The sequence below is a fragment of the Harmonia axyridis genome, chromosome X (assembly GCF_914767665.1).
Source record: "Harmonia axyridis chromosome X, icHarAxyr1.1, whole genome shotgun sequence".
In the NCBI taxonomy this organism is placed as follows: domain Eukaryota; kingdom Metazoa; phylum Arthropoda; class Insecta; order Coleoptera; family Coccinellidae; genus Harmonia; species Harmonia axyridis.
Window position 1 is genome coordinate 34,865,709 of NC_059508.1, and position 7,500 is coordinate 34,873,208.

The following is a 7,500-nucleotide window of genomic DNA, read 5'->3' on the forward strand; positions in this document are numbered from 1 at the left end:
AAAAGCGCTCCTTCCGTTCCCGGTCGGAGCTCTATTTGCATGTATTAGCTCTAGAATTACCACAGTTATCCAAGTAAATGTGGGTACGATCTAAGGAACCATAACTGATTTAATGAGCCTTTCGCGGTTTCACCTTAATTTGGCTTGTACTGAGACATGCATGGCTTAATCTTTGAGACAAGCATATGACTACTGGCAGGATCAACCAGGGAACTGCGTGCTTATACGATCGGTCCACGAGATTGCCGGTATGGCCAAACCCGTTCGCCTCTCGTCATGTGGCACTAGCCATGTCGATTGACTTCGACTAGCGCCGCACATCAGTAAGTGCAAGTCCTCGACGAAACGACGTAACAGCCCCCAGTCAGCATGAGACTCAAGCTATATATACATCATCATCATCTCGGACAAAACACCGATCAAAAATGAGAAAGTTTCTAGAAACAATCCCTCGCCAAGGCGTCCATATATAATACGAACCCCCGGCTATCAACTAATTTCTTATACACATTCCATCTCGACCCTTCGCTATACATGTGAATATAACGACACGGTGATTCGAGATTCAACAATATTTGTCGCTCGGAACGAATTGAGTGGTTGCAAATTTTTTGTGAACATAACCCGCAACGGGCAGAGGATCACGATTTTAAGGTTGGTCGCTTAAAGGCCATTCGACTACAAAGAGACGAAGCGGACCGCGACCTCGCTGCATGAGGTTGACGAAAGCGACCCAAGATGCGAAAGCCGAAACCAACACACCTTGCCAGTACCCAAACGCCGAGGTCGGATTCGGGTCTACCACTTACCAACTGAATATCATCCTAAAAAGAACTCCAAACAGTCTAGGACAGGACCCATTCTCCACCCCTTCGATATATGTCAGGAGAACCCCGGATTCCCCTCCAGACACGATTTAGCAAACTTTTCCCGATCGATCCGACCCACCGAGGCCGTTTCGACCGTTCGCCGCGCCTACTAGAGCTGATTTCTTCGGACTCCGATCAGAAAATCCGCCGATGCATGTCGTTAACACCTAGTCCGCCTCGTCCGATCGATCGAGGCCGTTTCGACCGTTCGCCGCGCCTACTAGAGCTGATTTCTTCGGACTCCGATCAGAAAATATACCGATGCATGTCGTTAACACCTAGTCCGCCTCGTCCGATCTATCTAAACAGTCTCGACGCACCCAACACTCTTTCAAAGTCGGATTACTCGGACTCAATCTGAAAATGGACCGATGCATGACGTCAACACTTAGCCCGCCTCGTCTGATCGATCTAGGCCGTCTCGAACCACCCATCGCGCATCGAAAGTCGCATCTCTCGAACTCCGATCCGGAAATCGGCCGATGCATCACGTTAACTATTTCTTATATATCTAATATAATATACATCGAGACGGTAAGAATTCTTTTAATCGAAGATATACATATACTTCTCATCAATATCCAAAAGCTTATCGAAAAATAAATTACTCAACTTTTACGTGAAGAATCGTTCACCCAAACCTTATCCCCTATATATGTCAGGAGAACCCAAGGTTCCCCTCCAGACACGATTTAGCAAACTTTTCCCGATCGATCCGACCCACCGAGGCCGTCTCGACCGTCCGCTGCGCCTACTAGGGCCGATTTCTTCGGACTCCGATCAGAAAATATACCGATGCATGTCGTTAACACCTAGTCCGCCTCGTCCGATCTATCTATACAGTCTCGACGCACCCAACACTCTTTCAAAGTCGGATTACTCGGACTCAATCTGAAAATGGACCGATGCATGACGTCAACACTTAGCCCGCCTCGTCTGATCGATCTAAGCCATCTCGACCCACCCAACACGCCTTCCAAGTCGGATCACTCGGACTTCGATCTGAAAATCTCCGGACTCATTTTTATGAATATCCCCAGTCAGTAAGAACGTTATTTCGCCAATATATACCAACAATAAACCATATTCCAATAGCTGAACCAAAAATATAATTCCCGATCCAAACGTTCTGCATCGCCCAACGCGACCACCTTCCCTATATATGTCAGGAGAGCACAGGGTTCCCCTCCAGACAACACTTACGCTCTATCCCCGACTCTCGGTCGATCGATAGGCCAGGTCAGCGGTGTCTGTTTCGGCCGAAGCTCGGACTTTGGTCAAAATGTTCCGATACAAAATTTGAACCAAGATAGATACAGATATGATTCCTTCTTAAATATACGTTGATTATCGAACAGAATATGGTAAATATTTTGCGATGACCGAGGATTTCATGAATTTTTTTTTTTTTTCGAAAAAATTTTCTGTTATCGGAATTTCCTCAAATTTCATTTGGTTGCCTCCTAATGCATATTAAAAACGATAATCAACAATCAGAATCATTATTTATCATTTATTTCAATTTTTATAATGAAAAACGTTCACGTCCTTTCGCGCCTCTCGATCGTCGTTTACGTGATGCATCGGTCAGCCCTAGTTTACGTGGTGCATCGGTAAGATCGAGTTCACGTTCTGCATCGGTCTGCCCGAGTTTACGTGGTGCATCGGTAAGATCGAGATTACGTGGTGCATCGGTAAGATCGAGTTCACGTTCTGCATCGGTCTGCCTGAGTTTACGTGGTGCATCGGTATGATCGAGTTTACGTTCTGCATCGGTCTGCCCTAGTTTACGTGGTGCATCGGTGAGATCGAGTTTACGTTCTGCATCGGTGTGATCTAGTTTACGTTGTGCATCGGTAAGATCGAGATTACGTGGTGCATCGGTAAGATCGAGTTTACGTGGTGCATCGGTTCAGCCCTAGTTTACGTTGTGCATCGGTCTGGACTTAGCGATATATTTTCGACGTGAAAATGTTCCGATACAACTTTTGAACCAGGATAGTTAGAGAGATGATTTTTTCTGGGATGTACGTTGATTGGGGAATGGATTGTGGGAAATAACTTGCCATGACCGAGGTGTCCTCGAATTTTTTTTTTTTTCGAAAAAAATTTTCTGATTTTGGAATTCTCTCAAATTTGATTTGGTTGCCTCCTAATGTGTTCTAAAAGAGTAAATCAGTAATCAGAATCGAAAAATATTTTTCGGATTTTTTTTTTTTTCGAAAAAATTTTTCTGATTTTGGAATTTCCTCAAATTTGATTTGGTTGCCTTCTAATGTGTTTTTAAAGCGTAAATCAGTAATCAGAATCAATATTCATTGTCGACTTTAATTTTTATAAGGAAAAATGTTCACGTCCTTAAACGCCTCCCCATCATCAGCCCGAGTCCAAGTCGATGTCAGTCCCGAGCGGACGGTGTCAGATACTACCTATCGCCCCGGTCTGGACTTGGCGAGGTATTTCGACGTGAAATGTTCCGATACAACTTTTGAACCAGGATAGTTAGAGAGATGATTTCTTCTATGTTGTACGTTGATTGTGGAATGGATTGTGGGAAATAACTTGCCATGACCCAGGTAATCTTGAATTTTTTTTTTTTTCGAAAAAAATTTTCTGATCTTGAAATTTCCTCAAATCTGATTGCGTTGCCTTCTAATGTGTTCTAAAAGAGTAAATCAGTAATCAGAATCAATATTCATTGTCGACTTTAATTTTTATAAGGAAAAATGTTCACGTCCTTAAACGCCTCTCCATCGTTACCCCGATTCCAAGACGATGTTAGACCGGAGCGGACGGTGTCAGATGCGACCGATCTCCCCGGTCTGGACTTAGCGAGATATTCCGACGTGAAATGTTCCGATACAAAAATTTAACTGTGATAGTTAGAGAGATGGTTCCTTTTGTGATGTACGTTGATTGTGTAATAGAATATGGAAATAAACTTGAGATGACCGAGGTCTTCTGGGATTTTTTTTTTTTTTCGAAAAATATTTTTCGATTTCGGAAATCCCTCAAATTTCATTGAGATATGTCCTAATGTGTTCTTAAAGCTTAAATCAACAATCAGAATTAATATCCAAAAGTTATTTCATTTTTTATAAGGAAAAACGTTCACGTCCTTTCCGCTCCCAAAAGTGAGATATCATAGAAGATATCGCAATATTTGTTGTTTACGGCCATACCACGCTGAAATTGCCAGTTCTCGTCAGAACACTGAAGCCAAGCAGCGTCGGGCGCGGTTAGTACTTGGATGGGTGACCGCTTGGGAACACCGCGTGCTGTAAGCTTTTTTTTTACGTTCTGCATCGGTCTGCCGAGATAACGTGGTGCATCGGTATGATCGAGTTTACGTTCTGCATCGGTAAGATCGAGTTTACGTTCTGCATCGGTAAGATCGAGATTACGTGATGCATCGGTAAGATTGAGATTACGTGGTGCATCGGTAAGATCGAATTCACGTTCTGCATCGGTAAGATCCAATTCACGTTCTGCATCGGTAAGATCCAGTTCACGTGGTGCATCGGTAAGATCGAGATTACGTGGTGCATCGGTAAGATTGAGATTACGTGGTGCATCGGTAAGATCGAATTCACGTTCTGCATCGGTAAGATCCAATTCACGTTCTGCATCGGTAAGATCCAGTTCACGTGGTGCATCGGTAAGATCGAGATTACGTGGTGCATCGGTAAGATCGAATTCACGTTCTGCATCGGTAAGATCCAGTTCACGTGGTGCATCGGTAAGATTGAGATTACGTGGTGCATCGGTAAGATCGAGTTTACGTGGTGCATCGGTAAGATCTACTTTACGTTCTGCATCGGTAAGATCCAGTTCACGTGGTGCATCGGTAAGATGGAGATTACGTGGTGCATCGGTAAGATCGAGATTACGTGGTGCATCGGTAAGATCTACTTTACGTTCTGCATCGGTAAGATCCAGTTCACGTGGTGCATCGGTAAGATTGAGATTACGTGGTGCATCGGTAAGATCGAGTTTACGTGGTGCATCGGTTCAGCCCTAGTTTACGTTGTGCATCGGTCTGGACTTAGCGATATATTTTCGACGTGAAAATGTTCCGATACAACTTTTGAACCAGGATAGTTAGAGAGATGATTTTTTCTGGGATGTACGTTGATTGGGGAATGGATTGTGGGAAATAACTTGCCATGACCGAGGTGTCCTCGAATTTTTTTTTTTTTCGAAAAAAATTTTCTGATTTTGGAATTTTCTCAAATTTGATTTGGTTGCCTCCTAATGTGTTCTAAAAGAGTAAATCAGTAATCAGAATCGAAAAATATTTTTCGGATTTTTTTTTTTTTCGAAAAAATTTTTCTGATCGTGGAATTTCCTCAAATTCGATTTGGTTGCCTTCTAATGTGTTTTTAAAACGTAAATCGGTAATCAGAATCAATATTCATTGTCGACTTTAATTTTTATAAGGAAAAATGTTCACGTCCTTAAACGCCTCCCCATCATCAGCCCGAGTCCAAGTCGATGTCAGTCCCGAGCGGACGGTGTCAGATACTACCTATCGCCGAGGTCTGGACTTGGCGAGATATTACGACGTGAAATGTTCCGATACAACTTTTGAACCAGGATAGTTAGAGAGATGATTTCTTCTATGTTATACGTTGATTGTGGAATGAAATACGGAAAATAACTCGCCATGACCGAGGTGATTACGATTTTTTTTTTTTTCGAAAAAAATTTTCTGATCGTGGAATTTTCTCAAATTTGATTTGGTTGCCTCCTTATATGTTCTAATAGCGATAATCAACAATCAGAATCAAAATCCATGATCGGGTTTGATTTTTATAAGGAATAATGTTCACGTCCTTTTTTTCAACCCCGACTCATTGACGATGTTAGAACCGAGCCGGCGGTGTCAGATACGACCGATCGCCCCGGTCCCGATCGTCATTTACGTTGTGCATCGGTCTGCCCGAGATTACGTGGTGCATCGGTATGATCGAGTTTACGTGGTGCATCGGTAAGATCCAATTCACGTTCTGCATCGGTAAGATCGAGTTTACGTGGTGCATCGGTAAGATCCAATTCACGTTCTGCATCGGTAAGATCCAGTTCACGTGGTGCATCGGTAAGATGGAGATTACGTGGTGCATCGGTAAGATCGAGATTACGTGGTGCATCGGTAAGATCTACTTTACGTTCTGCATCGGTAAGATCCAGTTCACGTGGTGCATCGGTAAGATTGAGATTACGTGGTGCATCGGTAAGATCGAGTTTACGTGGTGCATCGGTTCAGCCCTAGTTTACGTTGTGCATCGGTCTGGACTTAGCGATATATTTTCGACGTGAAAATGTTCCGATACAACTTTTGAACCAGGATAGTTAGAGAGATGATTTTTTCTGGGATGTACGTTGATTGGGGAATGGATTGTGGGAAATAACTTGCCATGACCGAGGTGTCCTCGAATTTTTTTTTTTTTCGAAAAAAATTTTCTGATTTTGGAATTTTCTCAAATTTGATTTGGTTGCCTCCTAATGTGTTCTAAAAGAGTAAATCAGTAATCAGAATCGAAAAATATTTTTCGGATTTTTTTTTTTTTCGAAAAAATTTTTCTGATCGTGGAATTTCCTCAAATTCGATTTGGTTGCCTTCTAATGTGTTTTTAAAACGTAAATCGGTAATCAGAATCAATATTCATTGTCGACTTTAATTTTTATAAGGAAAAATGTTCACGTCCTTAAACGCCTCCCCATCATCAGCCCGAGTCCAAGTCGATGTCAGTCCCGAGCGGACGGTGTCAGATACTACCTATCGCCGAGGTCTGGACTTGGCGAGATATTACGACGTGAAATGTTCCGATACAACTTTTGAACCAGGATAGTTAGAGAGATGATTTCTTCTATGTTATACGTTGATTGTGGAATGAAATACGGAAAATAACTCGCCATGACCGAGGTGATTACGATTTTTTTTTTTTTTCGAAAAAAATTTTCTGATCGTGGAATTTTCTCAAATTTGATTTGGTTGCCTCCTTATATGTTCTAATAGCGATAATCAACAATCAGAATCAAAATCCATGATCGGGTTTGATTTTTATAAGGAATAATGTTCACGTCCTTTTTTTCAACCCCGACTCATTGACGATGTTAGAACCGAGCCGGCGGTGTCAGATACGACCGATCGCCCCGGTCCCGATCGTCATTTACGTTGTGCATCGGTCTGCCCGAGATTACGTGGTGCATCGGTCTGGACTTGGAGATATATTTTCGACGTGAAAATGTTCCGATACAACTTTTGAACCAGGATAGTTAGAGAGATGATTTTTTCTGGGATGTATGTTGATTGACGTACGAAACTTGGAAAAAAAATAGAAAAGACCGAGGTACTCTAGAAAAAAAAATTTATTGAAAATATTTTTTTGATTTCGGAATTAATTCGAAATTCATTCAGATGTCTTCTATCAATATCGCGAAAGAAAAATCAATAATCAGAATCGATATTCATCTAAGATTATTTCCTTCTGGATTGTGTTAACATTCGGTACGATCTTGTCTACGTGATGCATCGGTTTGTTTCTCGGCTCTTGTGAGCAAGTTGGACACTCGAGACGGCCTCCATCGATCGGATTAGGCGGGCTTTAATGTTAACGTGCTGCATCGG

The 7,500-nt window shown here is 42.3% G+C and overlaps 2 non-coding genes across 2 annotated transcripts in view; one reads left to right on the top strand and one right to left on the bottom strand.

Annotated features, from left to right (window-relative positions):
• Window positions 1-212, bottom strand: part of LOC123687508 — a 1,906-nt gene extending 1,694 nt beyond the window's left edge. Inside the window, exon 1 of the ribosomal RNA XR_006749229.1 lies at window positions 1-212. This exon is cut by the window's left edge and continues 1,694 nt beyond it. This is a non-coding gene — a ribosomal RNA (small subunit ribosomal RNA).
• Window positions 213-4,037: 3,825 nt separating this feature from the next.
• On the top strand, window positions 4,038-4,156 carry LOC123688294. The gene has a single exon (XR_006749822.1). It is a non-coding gene; the product is annotated as a 5S ribosomal RNA (ribosomal RNA).
• The last annotated feature ends 3,344 nt before the right edge of the window (window positions 4,157-7,500 follow it).